Here is a 14,062-nt window from a genome sequence, read left to right as displayed (position 1 = left end):
TGTTGTCCATCCCATTTTTTGGAATGGGGATTATTATTCCATTCTTCCATGATTGCGGTATCGTGTTGTTCATAAGACAATTATTTTATTGATTCCGGAATTCAGTGTGCGTTTCTGGCGTCAGACTTTTTAGTACTTTGCACTTTATTTTGTCTTTTCCAGGCGCTGTGTTTTTAATTTTGTCTAGGGCTTTGGCATATTCTTCGTCCGTAATTATCTCGTATCTAGAGTTAGTTTGTTCGGTGAAGTAATTGTCATACCAGCGGTTTACTCTGTTCCAGTTATCTTTGTCAAATAGTGGATGTTCCTTCGTGCTGAAGGCTTCCTGGAAGTGTCTCGCAAATGCATCAGCTTTGTCTTTGTCAGTATAATGTTCGGTTCCGTTTTCGTTGATTGTTCTAACTGAAGTAGTCCTTTTGTATCTAGATATTTTTTTGATTTTTTGCCAATATGCTTTTCCTTGCTCGTTCTCAATTTCTTGACAAGTTTCTACAAATTGAATATTTGTGGGAAAAAAAAAGAAATGATTAAAACCTCTTGGAATAAAGTATTTGCACACTGCAATAGCTCGGATTTCTTTATCTGTTTATTGGTGTATTAAAATTTTTTTTTCCATCGATATCACTAAAATATTTCTCGATGTTTCAAATAACTTATAGGTAGTTTTAAAAATAATTCAGTTCGCAAACATGGTGAAAACAAGTGAACTAAGTGCTGGTACAAGAGCAAACGTGATTTTACTTAGAAATCAGGGAAATTCTTATCGGAAAATTACTGACTACTTTCAGTTAAACTTTTCCACCGTCCGATACATTATCAAAAGATATGAGGAGCGAGGTACAACCGAAAATAAGATTCACAAAGGACGTTCACGGAAGCTTAATTTGAGAACACAGAGGAAAATAAAAAATGAAGCTCTCAAAAATCCTACCATAAGCGCATCAACCTTAGCAAATATGGTCCGAACTAGTACTGGAGTCCGGGTTAGTGAAAGAACTAAGAATAAGAAATTCTTTGAATTCGGAAGGCCTCTATGGTAGAGTTTCTCGGAAAAAAAACCATACATCAGTGAAGCAAACCGGAAAAAGCGACTGGCCTTTGCAAAGGAATATATCAGCAAACCGATAACTTTTTGGGAAAATGTCATCTTTTCAGACGAGAGCAAGTTCAATTTGTTTGGTTCAGATGGTAGGAAAACAATCTGGCGAAAACGCAATGAAGAATTAAAGAAACAAAATGTTCGAGTTTCAGTGAAACATGGTGGTGGACATATTATGGTGTGGGGCTGTGTTTCCTACCATGGGGTGGGTATGCTTGTTCCAATAGAAGGGAATTTAAATGCGACAAGTTACATCAACATACTCCGAAGTAACTTAAGGCAAAGTGCTGTCAAAATGGGCATTGAAAATAAATATATATTCCAACAGGACAATGATCCAAAACATACTGCCAAAAAAACCAAGGAATGGCTATTATATAATGTTGGCAGACAATTGCATACACCACCACAATCTCCTGACATTAATATAATTGAAAACTTATGGCACCATTTAGATCAAAGAATCAGGAAACATCCAATTTCAGAACGCGATCAAATTAAAGACATATTAGCTGAAGAATGGGAAAGAATTGATTGCAACTACACTGACTTAAAAAAAAACCGCAACACCAAGAAGAACATATCGTACACGTTTGAAATTCTGGCATTACGTTGGGTAATAGATAAAAACGATCAAAATATCAAAAGAAAATTATTGTGAATAAGTGAAAAAATTTAATAATAATTTAATAATGGGTGGTATCTCCTCATAAATTAATACATTCCTGTAAGCGACATGGCATGCAAAAAATTAAACCGTCAATATCTTCCTGTGGTATTGTATCCCAGGCAATCTGTACTTGCTCGCGGAGTTCATCTATGGTCTCTGGAGGGCGAGCTAAACGTTGAAGTCTTCGACCCATTATATCCCATACATGCTCTATTGGGGACAAATCTGGAGACCGAGCTGGCCAAGGCAAAGTATCCAAGTTTTCAACTTCCAAATACCTCAAAGTATCGTTGGCTACATGTGGTCGCGCATTATCCTGTTGAAATGTGCTTCCAGGATGGTCATGCAAAACCGGTTCTAAGACACTATTAATGTACCTCTGAGCATTTAATCTATCAAAAATGAAAACAAGAGGAGATCGACTACCATACTGGATGGCACCCCAAACCATGACACCTGGTGTTAAACCAGAATGATGCCTTTCCATAAAGTCCAAATTTAATCGCTCTCCTCTGCGCCTTTTAACAAGTAACCGTCCATCAGATCGCCATAAACAAAATCGGCTCTCATCACTGAACACGATTCTTCTCTACTCATCCACCCATTGCACTCTCAGACGACACCACTCCAGTCGGGCCACCTTGTGGTTTCGTGATAATGGAAGCTGACGCATAGGACGATATGAATTTAGTCCAAAACTTCGAATTCTGCGATACATCGTACTAAGGGAGACCCTTCGATTTAGGGTGGCTGCCCAGTTAGCACCAAGAGTCGGAATTGTTTCAAACGGGGCGCCTGTCGCTGAACGACCAAGTCGCCGGTCTTCGCGTTGGTTCGTCATCCTTGGATTGGACTACCACGATGACGATTTACTGACCCATCGTTAGACCAATCTCTCCAAGCTCTTAGCACTGTTGATGCGTTTCGATCCAATCTACGTGCAATTTCGCGGAAAGGTAAACCTGCCTCATGCATACCAATAATTTTTCCCCTTTCAAAGGGAGTTAACTGTGTTTTGGCGTACTCGAGGCATTTTGCACTACCACACATTCAATATGGTACTAACAATAGTACCTTTATCGCTATCCGCCTGTAAAAAAATTTGCAAAAAGAACGATCGTCACAGATAAAAAAGTAAAGAAAAACTTCATATCGCATTAAAATACGAACTTGAAATTTTTATCATTTTTTTTTCTTTACAAGTCTAAAATCATTCCAAAATTTCAAATACATACAATGCGTTCTTGTTGGTGTTGTGGTTTTTTTGAAAGTCAATGTATATACAAATATTGGTCTATTCTATGCCAAGACGCTTACAAGCGATAATTGATACAAATGAACTTTTTACTAAATATTAAAGCTTTGTAAGCCTTAAAAATTCAAGCCAATTGCAGTGTGCAAATACTTTATTCCAAGCGGTTTTAATCACTTTTTTTTCCACTAATATTCAATTTGTATAAACTTTTGGTTGACAGAGACCATATAATTATTTAATATACTCTTTATATGTAAAGTGTTTTTTTTATTTACAACAATAAACTTAGAAATCGCGAAAATCGCGGTGTGCAAATACTTTTTGCCTCCACTGTACATGGACACAAAATTAACCGTACATGGCATCATATTTATTTTTATTTTGGTTGAAAATATTTTTCAAAACGATTTTTATCGCAAATTTGTTGGATGCTGCTAAGTTCTAAAATCATTTAAGAGTTTATTTATTTCGTGAATGTGTTAGAAATGGCAAATAAATGTGTGCAAACCAATATGATACAGCTTTATTGTATCAGAAAAACCATGAAAGAAATTGGTAATTTAACAGGAAGGACATATTCGACGGTACAATGGATAATAAACAAATATCATCATCAATGAATGGTTCAAGACAAGCCTAGAAGAGGACAAAAAATGATACTCTCTCAAGCGGACGAACAATTTATTATGAAACTAAAGATTAATTCGAAGAAAAATGTTCCTAACTTAACAAAAGAAATATCCCAGAGAATCGGTAAGCCTATATAGACTAAAACAGTAAGAAGAGTTCTCAGAAAAAAAAAGTTTTAATGGCAGAATACCAGGGAAGAAACCCTTTATATTAAAAATTTATAAACAGAAACGCCTGTATTTTGCAATAAAGTAAATAGAAAGGGTTGCGAGTTTTGGAATAGTGTTATTTTCACAGACGAAACGAAAATAAACTTGTTTAAATGGGATGGAAGACAAATCATTTGAAAGAAACCTAATACACAAATGCAAGACAGAAATATAATGATAACAGTAAAACACGAAGGTGGATCAATAATATTATGGGAACTATAGGAGGATATGGTACCAGCAACCTACACCAAATTAAGAAATTAATGGAAAAAAATGTTTAACTTGATATTTTAAGAGCTAATTTGCGATCATCAGCAGAGAAGTTGAACATGCTGAGAGTTTTATTTCCAACAGGACAATAATCCGAAGCACACCGCTGGCTTTGTAAAGCTTTGGTTAACATATAATGTGTTAAAATTATTAACTTCTCCACCTCAATTGTCAGTCTCAACCCCATCACAAATTTGTGGAAAATTTTAAAAAATGAAGTGCAAAATTGCAGCAACTGCGGCAATTTAGAAAAATAAAAAAAGTAGTTTTTAACGTATTTATTTACGCATTCCTTTGGATGTGACTAGAAAATTGGTAGAATCCATGCCGCGTTGCCTTAAGGCTCTAATTGAGGCGAAGGGAGACGTCACTAAGTATCGAATCCTAGATGTTAATTGTTCTCTTTAAACTTCTTCAAATAAATAATTACACTAACTTTCAACAAAACCGCAACACCAAGAAGAAAGCGTATTTGTAATTTTGGTATGATTTTAAACTTGTAAAGAGAAAAAAATGATAAAAATTTCAAGTTCGTATTTTAATGCGATATGAAGTTTTTCTTTTCTTTTTTATCTGTGACGATCGTTCTTTTTGCAAATTTTTTTACAGGCCGATAGCGATAAAGGTGTTATTGTTAGTACCATATTGAATGTGTGGTAGTGCAAAATGCCTCGTGTGCGCCAAAACGCAGTTAACTCCCTTTGAAAGGGGAAGAATTGTTGGTATGCATGAGGCAGGTTTACCTTTCCGCTAAATTGCACGTAGATTGGATCGAAACGCATCAACAGTGCTAAGAGTTTGGAGAGATTGGTCTAACGAAGGGTCAGTAAATCGTCATCGTGGTAGTGGCCGTCCAAGAATGACGAACCGACGCGAAGACCGGCGACTTCGTCGTTCAGCGACAGGCGCCCCGTTTGAAACAATTCCGACTCTTGGTGCTAACTGGGTAGCCACCCTAAATCGAAGGGCCTCCCTTAGTACGATGTATCGCAGAATTCGAAGTTTTGAACTAAATTCATATCGTCCTATGCGTCGGTTTCCATTATCACGAAACCACAAGGTGGCCCGACTGGAGTGGTGTCGTCTGAGAGTGCAATGGGTGGATGAGTGGAGAAGAATCGTGTTCAGTGATGAGAGCCGATTTTGTTTATGGCGATCTGATGGACGGTTACTTGTTAGAAGGCGCAGAGGAGAGCGATTAAATTTGGACTTTTTGGAAAGGCGTCATTCTGGTTTAACACCAGGTGTCATGGTTTGGGGTGCCATCCAGTATGGTAGTCGATCTCCTCTTGTTTTCATTTTTGATAGATTAAATGCTCAGAGGTACATTAATAGTGTCTTAGAACCGGTTTTGCATGACCATCCTGGAAGCACATTGTTAAATACTTGGGGTATTTAGTAATTGAAATAAAATAGCTGGCTTCAGTACCAGCCACAACTTATCGGTTCAAAAAATCAAAGTATATTAAAAATCTCCCATATAATCTACGTGGCTTAAAAATAATAAACTGTGGGTACGCTGTTAATAAGCGTACCCTTGATAAACATGGCAATCATGGCTATTCAGCCATAAGTCACCTTAGCACCTAACAGTTTTGGATCTCTGGACAATGGTTCCTTTTAGTAATTGCCGGCGACGCGGCCAGCAATTAAAATCGGATATTCAACAAATATTAATAAATAAAATTACTGTCTTCTTTAGTATAAACTGTTGATGCAGCATCGGGATACACTAACATATTTCATAATAAAAAAAGGAAAAATACTAAACATGCCGCCCGCCTTGAAAGCGTAGACTTTTAACACCTATGAATATAAATTAATTAATTAGTCTATTGGCAACGGACAAATTTTTGAAAAGCAACGCTTTATGACCCCAGATTGAGTCTTTATACGCGCTACACGCGCTACCCTATCTTTTCCGCGGAACACTTCCACAATTCTTCCTAACTTCCACCTCATAGAGGGCGTTTGGTCGTCCTTCACTAACACTAGCGAACCTTCAGTCAAACTGTCATAGTTCTGTCTCCACTTAATGCGCTGTTGGAGTTCTGCAACGTACTCCTTGCTCCACCTGCTCCAAATATGCTGCCTTAACTGCTGCATATGCTAATACAATGACAGCCGATTGGTAGGCAAACTCCTTAGGTCTGCACTTAACCAAGAGCTTAACTGACGTCCAATGAGAAGATGCCCCGGGGTTAGCGGAGTGAGATCCTCAGGATCAGAAGACAATGGGGAAAGGGGACGCGAATTCATTATTGCCTCTATTTCTGATAACAGGGTATAAAAATGTTCAAATGTCAATGGGGTGTTACTAACCACTCGTCTTAAATGGAATTTCATACTTTTAACACCTGCCTCCCAAAGCCCACCAAAATGTGGCGATTGAGGTGGAATAAAATGCCATTCTATCCCGATATTACATAATTTTGAGGTTAGTTCGTTATTGTTTTGTATAATGAACTGTCCCAGTTCCTTTAATTCTGAGTGCGCCGCTACGAAATTTGTACCATTGTCAGAATACACTACAGAGGGTTTACCCCTTCGCGCAACAAATCTACGTAGCGATAGTACAAAGGATTCTTTACTGAGATCAGTAACCAATTCCAAATGAACCGCCTTGGTTAGAAAGCAAATGAAGAGACTAATATATGACTTCGAAAGCTTGGCACCACGACCAGACCGACTTTTTAATGAAAATGGACCTGCATAATCTACTCCTATAACATCAAACGGATGGTTAGGGGTTACCCGCTGTTCGGGCAGATCACCCATGATAGGCCTTAGCATCTTGGGATTGTATCTATAGCATTTTAAGCATTTATGCACGATTTGTTTGGCTAAGGACCGACCTGCCAATGGCCAATATGATTCCCGGATCGAGGCCAATAGATGCTGTGGACCACAGTGGTATAACTTTATGTGCTCATGATTAAATATTAAATTTGTGATATGATGTCGTCTAGGTAGGATTAACGGGTGTTTCTTTTCGAAGCTAAATTTTGCATTCGTTAATCTGCCACCCACCCTTAACAATCCAAACTCATCAATAAATGGTTTGAGACTAATAATTTTTGATGAAGACTTTATCTTATTGTTTTTTATACTCTTGAACTCCTCATAAAAGGTATCTTCTTGTATCTGTTTTATTAACATTTTAAAAGCATGTTCAATTTCAATTTTTGATATTGGACCATACCTTCGCTTACCTGGACCCGTGCGACAATTGTGTACAAATCTGTGTAATAGCGCGATTATCCGTTTTAACTTTAATAGATTAGAAAATCTTTCAATGACGTAACTGTTTCCCTTTTGCATTGTGCTATTTGCACAGTAGGTTTTAGTCTTACGCAAATCAGGCAATTCATCGCTTTTTCCAGAACTTTTTGGCCATTCAGTTTCGGGCAAACATAAGAATCGTGGACCATTCCACCACATATCTACATTCTTAATCTCAGAACACCTTAATCCTCGCGATAAGTAATCCGCTGGGTTAAGTTGACTTGGAACATGCCTCCAAGTATCACTACTGGTATGGTCTTGAATTTCGGCAACTCTGTTACCTACAAATGTTTTTAGTTTATTTGGGGCTGTTTTTATCCATCCTAATACAATCGTCGAATCCGTCCAGAAACATGTTGTTTCCAACTTTAATCTCAGCGACTGTGAAATCTTTTTTGCAAGTCTCGATGCTACCAAGGCTCCGCAAAGTTCTAGCCGTGGCAAAGTCACCGTTTGTAGAGGTGCAACCTTAGCCTTTGATGCCAAAAGAGATACATTTGTTTCGCCATTTTCATTTAAAGACCTGAGATAAATGCAGGCCCCATATGCCTTTTCAGAGCTGTCCGAAAAACAATGCATCTCAATTGATTTTGCATTTTCACCAATTGCATGACGATCTATCCTAAGTTCATTCAAAAACCTCAACTCCGAAGCAAAAGTAGTCCATGCCATAGCGATATCACGGGGAACTGGATCATCCCATGATAGCTTTTCTAACCATAGACCCTGGAGAAGGATCTTAACAATAATTACGCATGGACTTATAAGACCTAATGGGTCAAAAATTTTGGAGCTCTCCGATAATATTAATCGTTTTGTGATTTTTTCAGAATGAATTAGGTCCTTTACTTTGTACATTAATATGTCGTGATTAGGACTCCAAATCAGACCAAGCGTTTTTTTTACATCGTTTTCCCCGAATTCAACAATTTTTGATAACGAATTATCGTTAGGGATTTCGTCTAAAATATTGCCATCATTGGCACAAAACTTGCGCAATACGAAACAACCTTGTTTAAGAGTCTTAAATACCAAATTGCATATTCGTCTTGCATCTGCTATAGTATTGGCTCCCGTGAGGAGGTCATCTACGTAAAAGTCGTTTTTGATTACTTCGGCTATGTCCGGATAGGTGTTTTGGATTTCAAGAGCAAGCTGGAAAAGACACCGAATAGCCAGAAAAGACGCTGAGGTGGTACCATATGTTAACGTATTTAATTGATAGCAATGCAGTGGCTCTTCAGGGTTAAATCGCCATAGAATGCGTTGCAGTGGCCTTTCATCTGGATGGACCCACACGGACCTATACATTTTGGTGCAATCGGCGGATACAACGTAATTATGTTGTCTAAATCGAATAAGAATTGAAAATAGGTCTTGTTGAATGGTAGGCCCAGCCATCTGAATATTGTTCAAGGAAAACCCTGTGCAGCTTGGAAGTGATGCATCAAATACTACACGTAGATTGGTAGTAATCGCATCAGCGCGATACACCCCATGATGGCACATAATATAATGGCCTGATAATGATTCATCCAGGCTAGTGTCTTTAGTCATATGCCCTAATTTTATGTACTCTTTAATAAAATCGTGATATAATTTTTTATATTGCTCATTTGAACACATCTTTCGTTCTAGGTTTAAAAATCTCCTTCTTGCTTGCTCAAAAGAACCACCTAAATTTGCAACCTCCAATTTTAGAGGTAATCTAACTACGAATGAGCCATCTTCACAACGCGTCGTATTTTTTTTGAAGTGTTCTTCGCATGCCAACTCTTCTTCCGACAACCCCCTTTGGGTTTCACTAATATTTTCTATTTCCCAAAACCTTTTTAAGCCTTCATGAATTTGCTGCTCAAAACTAGTCTCGGTGCTACTAAAATTGCAATTTACAACTTCTGACTTATTTTCCTTGCCGACAGGACCAGTTACAATCCAGCCAAGCCTTGTATTTTTTAAGATCGGCAATTTATCCCCTAAATAACACTTTTCTTCACAAAACACTTCCCAAAATAAGTCAGAGCCTACGAGCATGTCAATTTCTTGAGGCTTAAAAAATTCAGGATCGGCTAACTTACAATTGATGGGAATCTTTAGATGGCTAATGTTTATTGGCGCTGCGGGCAATGGCCCTGTTATTTTTGGAATAACAAAACACGGCACCTTTAATGAAAATTCGTTCGATTTTGAAAATATTTGTGCGTTACATTTATAGTTTATTGTCGAAAATGAATTATTTATTCCATTTAGGGATACCTTAATTTTTTCCTTGAACAATTGCAGTTTATCGCAGGCCCTCTCAGTAATAAAGCTCGACTGAGAACCACTGTCTAAAATCACACGAATAGTGTGCTTATTGTTAAACCGATCCAAAATATAAACGTGCGCTGTCGATAATAAAACCTCGCTTATGCCACAATTAGCCGAATTATTAACTAGTTCCCTGTTATTTACTACCAGTGAGGACGCACTTTCAGTACCAATATTTGATTCTTGGCCTTTATCGCAAAAGTCTCGTATATTATTTTTGTCAACATGTAGTAACGTATTATGCTTCTTGTGGCATTTCTTGCACGTTGGTTTTCGACAAATTTTATTGAAATGACCAGATCTAAAACAATTTAAACATAACTTTAAAGACATGATTTTCTGGCCCCGTTTTTCAACAGGCGTTTTTAAAAAAGAGGGACATGATTGTATGTAGTGATCACCTTCGCAACATGCACACTTTGGCAATTTGACGTTCGTTGTTTCGAAATTTTTTACGTCATCATCTATCGCAATTAAACCTCTAAATTTTCCAGCTTGCTGTCTTTCCGTACGACTTGGTTCCATATTTTCGAGAAATTCTGCTTTGTCACTCAAGAATAATTTGAAATCTTCTAGAGAAGGATATACTTTTGACTTTGCTTTGAATGATTCCCACTCCCTAGTCGTGCCTTTATCCAATTTTGTACCTAACAGATACACCATTGGTACATCCCAAGATGCTGTAGGTAAGCCCATCTTGTTTAATGCGCGCATATTTTTAGTTATATTAGTTAACATCATACGCATATCTTTGGCGGACTCTTTGCTAATGGCTTCTACATTAAAGACATTTTTAATGTGATTGTGAGTTAGCAATTTATCTTTATTGTAGCGCTTTCCTACTAATTCCCATGCAGTAGTATAATTGTCAGAAGAAAATTCTACACTTGATACTATCTGGAAGGGCTCATTGCACACAGAGGCTCTTAAATAATGAAAGCGCTGAATATCTGATAATGCTTCATTTTTGTGAATCAGAGATTCAAAAGTGTCCCTGAATTCAAGCCAATTTTGCAAAGATCCGTCAAATATAGGCAAATTTATATCTGGAAGCTTTACAGCCTTCGCAGTGTTTAAATTAATGGACTTATGCGAGCCTTTCGAGGAGCTTTTACCCTCCTCATTGTCGGTTTTGATTTCATCCAAGTACTTTTTTGCTAAAGAAATTACGGAGTAGTACCTATTTTCAAAGTCTGCCCTTTCTTCGTATTCCCTTTCTAACTCAGATGATTCACATGCTGACTCAATATTGTCCTGGATTTCGGAAAACTTTTGCAACAAACTGACCTCAATATTATTAATGCGAGTTTCTAATTCTATGATTAATTGTTGCGATATATTTGCGTTATCATAAAAATTCTGGTCAATATACTTTGAAAAATGGGTTAAACTAGACTTTACAGAACCTCTTTGCCTTTTAAATCCGTCCATTTTATGATTAGCAATGTGCCACCGGTTACTTATATACTTTTATAAATGAACAATTGTGCTTATTAGTTGCAATGAGGCAATAATGAAATACACAATGAGGGAAAAAATGTTTGGAGAACAAATGTAAAAAAAAAAAAAAAAAAAAAAAAAAAAAAAAAAAAAAAAAGGGAAGAGAATTACTCACTCAGGAACTTCACCCTTTTCGTTCTACTTCTCTTTTCTGTGCTGCAAAGCCGATGCTGGACCACACAAACTGGACACTTGGGTGATTTAATTGCAACCCGTACTTCACACTTTGTCCGCCGTGGCTTACTACTGCACTTATTAACTTCTTCCAAACTTATTTCACTATTTTTCTAGTCACTATTTTTTGAATCCGGCTCGAAGGACCATGTTAAATACTTGGGGTATTTAGTAATTGAAATAAAATAGCTGGCTTCAGTACCAGCCACAACTTATCGGTTCAAAAAATCAAAGTATATTAAAAATCTCCCATATAATCTACGTGGCTTAAAAATAATAAACTGTGGGTACGCTGTTAATAAGCGTACCCTTGATAAACATGGCAATCATGGCTATTCAGCCATAAGTCACCTTAGCACCTAACAGTTTTGGATCTCTGGACAATGGTTCCTTTTAGTAATTGCCGGCGACGCGGCCAGCAATTAAAATCGGATATTCAACAAATATTAATAAATAAAATTACTGTCTTCTTTAGTATAAACTGTTGATGCAGCATCGGGATACACTAACATATTTCATAATAAAAAAAGGAAAAATACTAAACACACATTTCAACAGGATAATGCGCGACCACATGTAGCCAACGATACTTTGAGGTATTTGGAAGCTGAAAATTTGGATACTTTGCTTTGGCCAGCTCGGTCTCCAGATTTGTCCCCAATAGAGCATGTATGGGATATAATGGGTCGAAGACTTTAACGTTTAGCTCGCCCTCCAGAGACCATAGATGAACTCCGCGAGCAGGTGCAGATTGCCTGGGATACAATACCACAGGAAGATGTTGACAATTTAATTTTAAGCGTACCACGTCGCTTACAGGGATGTATTAATTTATGAGGAGATACCACCCATTATTAAATTATTATTAAATTTTTTCACTTATTCACAATAATTTTCTTTTGATATTTTGATCGTTTTTATCTATTACCCAACGTAATGCCAGAATTTCAAACGTGTACGATGTGTTCTTCTTGGTGTTGCGGTTTTTTTGAAAGTCAGTGTATATGATAAACACATTTGTGCTTGTACGGTTAATTTTGTGCTTACATTTGTCGCTTATTTTTGTTTGTTAGTTATTGTAATTGAATCAGAACTATTTTTGCAAGTTTTTTTTGTAACACATATTTCATACTTATATTTGCAATAAATGCAAAAAAATGCAAAAAAAATAATGAAAAAACTATCTTCTGGAAAACAAAAAAGTATAGAAATATTAGCTTATGACGATTTTATTAATTTTTGCCCTACGCACGGTCAATTTTGTGAGTAACTGTAGGTACTTATGAGCTTTTAACTTACCTTTGAGGATTACTAAGACACTAAGAATTAGTAATATTCTCCGTTGTTCTTGGGCCGTGAAGCTTCAAGGCATTCAAATCCATATTTTAACCGCAAATTACACTGAAAATCATGGAATAGTGAACACTGGAACTTTATTATAGATACAGAGATTTATCGAAATCAGGGGTCTCTAAAATGATACACAGAAACATTGAACAAAAATATATGTAACAAACTGAGTTAAACCGACAATATAGTAATAACTTGTTTATGAATTAGTGCACCAATTACTTCATGAAATCTCTTGCATTTACCCTGACTTGAAGATGTTACAACTGGGACAAGAAATATTTTCGTCATAGCTTAAGTGCTTAGTATTTTGTATTTATCAGGAGCTTTGAACTCCCGAAAAAAAAACAATAAAATTAAAACACGCTCTAATCTGTGAATAACTCCACGGATATCTTCGTAAATTAATTCACGGCCAAATTGTCGGTGCAAAAGGGGTTTTACCTACGTGAATTAATTTATGAAGCGACTTCGCGAAGAATTCCATGAATAAATTGGCAGTGTAATACCTGCTTTGCTCCAGCAAAGCACCCGTTCAATTGAATTTAATCAAGAAATTAAAAAAATATACTTCATACGCTTTAACTTTATTTACACAGTAGGTAATGAAAATTTACCACATTGCCCCCCGTATAATATGTAAAAATGTTAATATCTCAATTATAAATAAAACATTCGAGTCTCTACGCATTATGAGGATTGGTTCCTAAGCCGTAGTCCTTTGTACCTCTTCCTTTTCGATAATGCTATTATAATAAAAAAGAGATTATATATCAAAAACTAGCTGATTATTTCAAAAACATTCGATTCCTATGCTGCACCCTGTATAAGGAGAAGCGCAAATTCCTTAAAACTTGACCTCAATACTGCAATTGATGAGACATTCTAAATATCTAAAAATAAACTATCCTTTTGAAATAACCATCTTTATGTGGCCACCTTGTTAGTTACAGCCAGGTCCTATTAATGCAATAATTCAACTTAAGTTACACCCACTGTGAATATTTATCGATAACCCAATATTTCCCATTTTACCGTTTTGGATTTAGGAGCAATCATCCGTGTTCGCCCTTTTGGAGGACTCTGTATACTCACCTTATTTAAGTTTTAAATTTAGGACTTTTTAGTACGTCCAGTTTAAATAAATGCATTATTCATCTCATTATTAACACTTCAAATCAGAGCTAAAAACGGAGAAAAAGAAATTAATTGAGTTTCCAACAAAATTGTGGTTTACATTCTTCTAATGCTTTAAATATCAAAAAAGAACTTCATTTAGTACCAAACGAATAAAAATTTGCGAAAGT

Source organism: Euwallacea fornicatus, chromosome 34 (assembly GCF_040115645.1).
Source record: "Euwallacea fornicatus isolate EFF26 chromosome 34, ASM4011564v1, whole genome shotgun sequence".
Lineage (NCBI taxonomy): Eukaryota > Metazoa > Arthropoda > Insecta > Coleoptera > Curculionidae > Euwallacea > Euwallacea fornicatus.
This window is presented reverse-complemented; position numbering follows the sequence as displayed.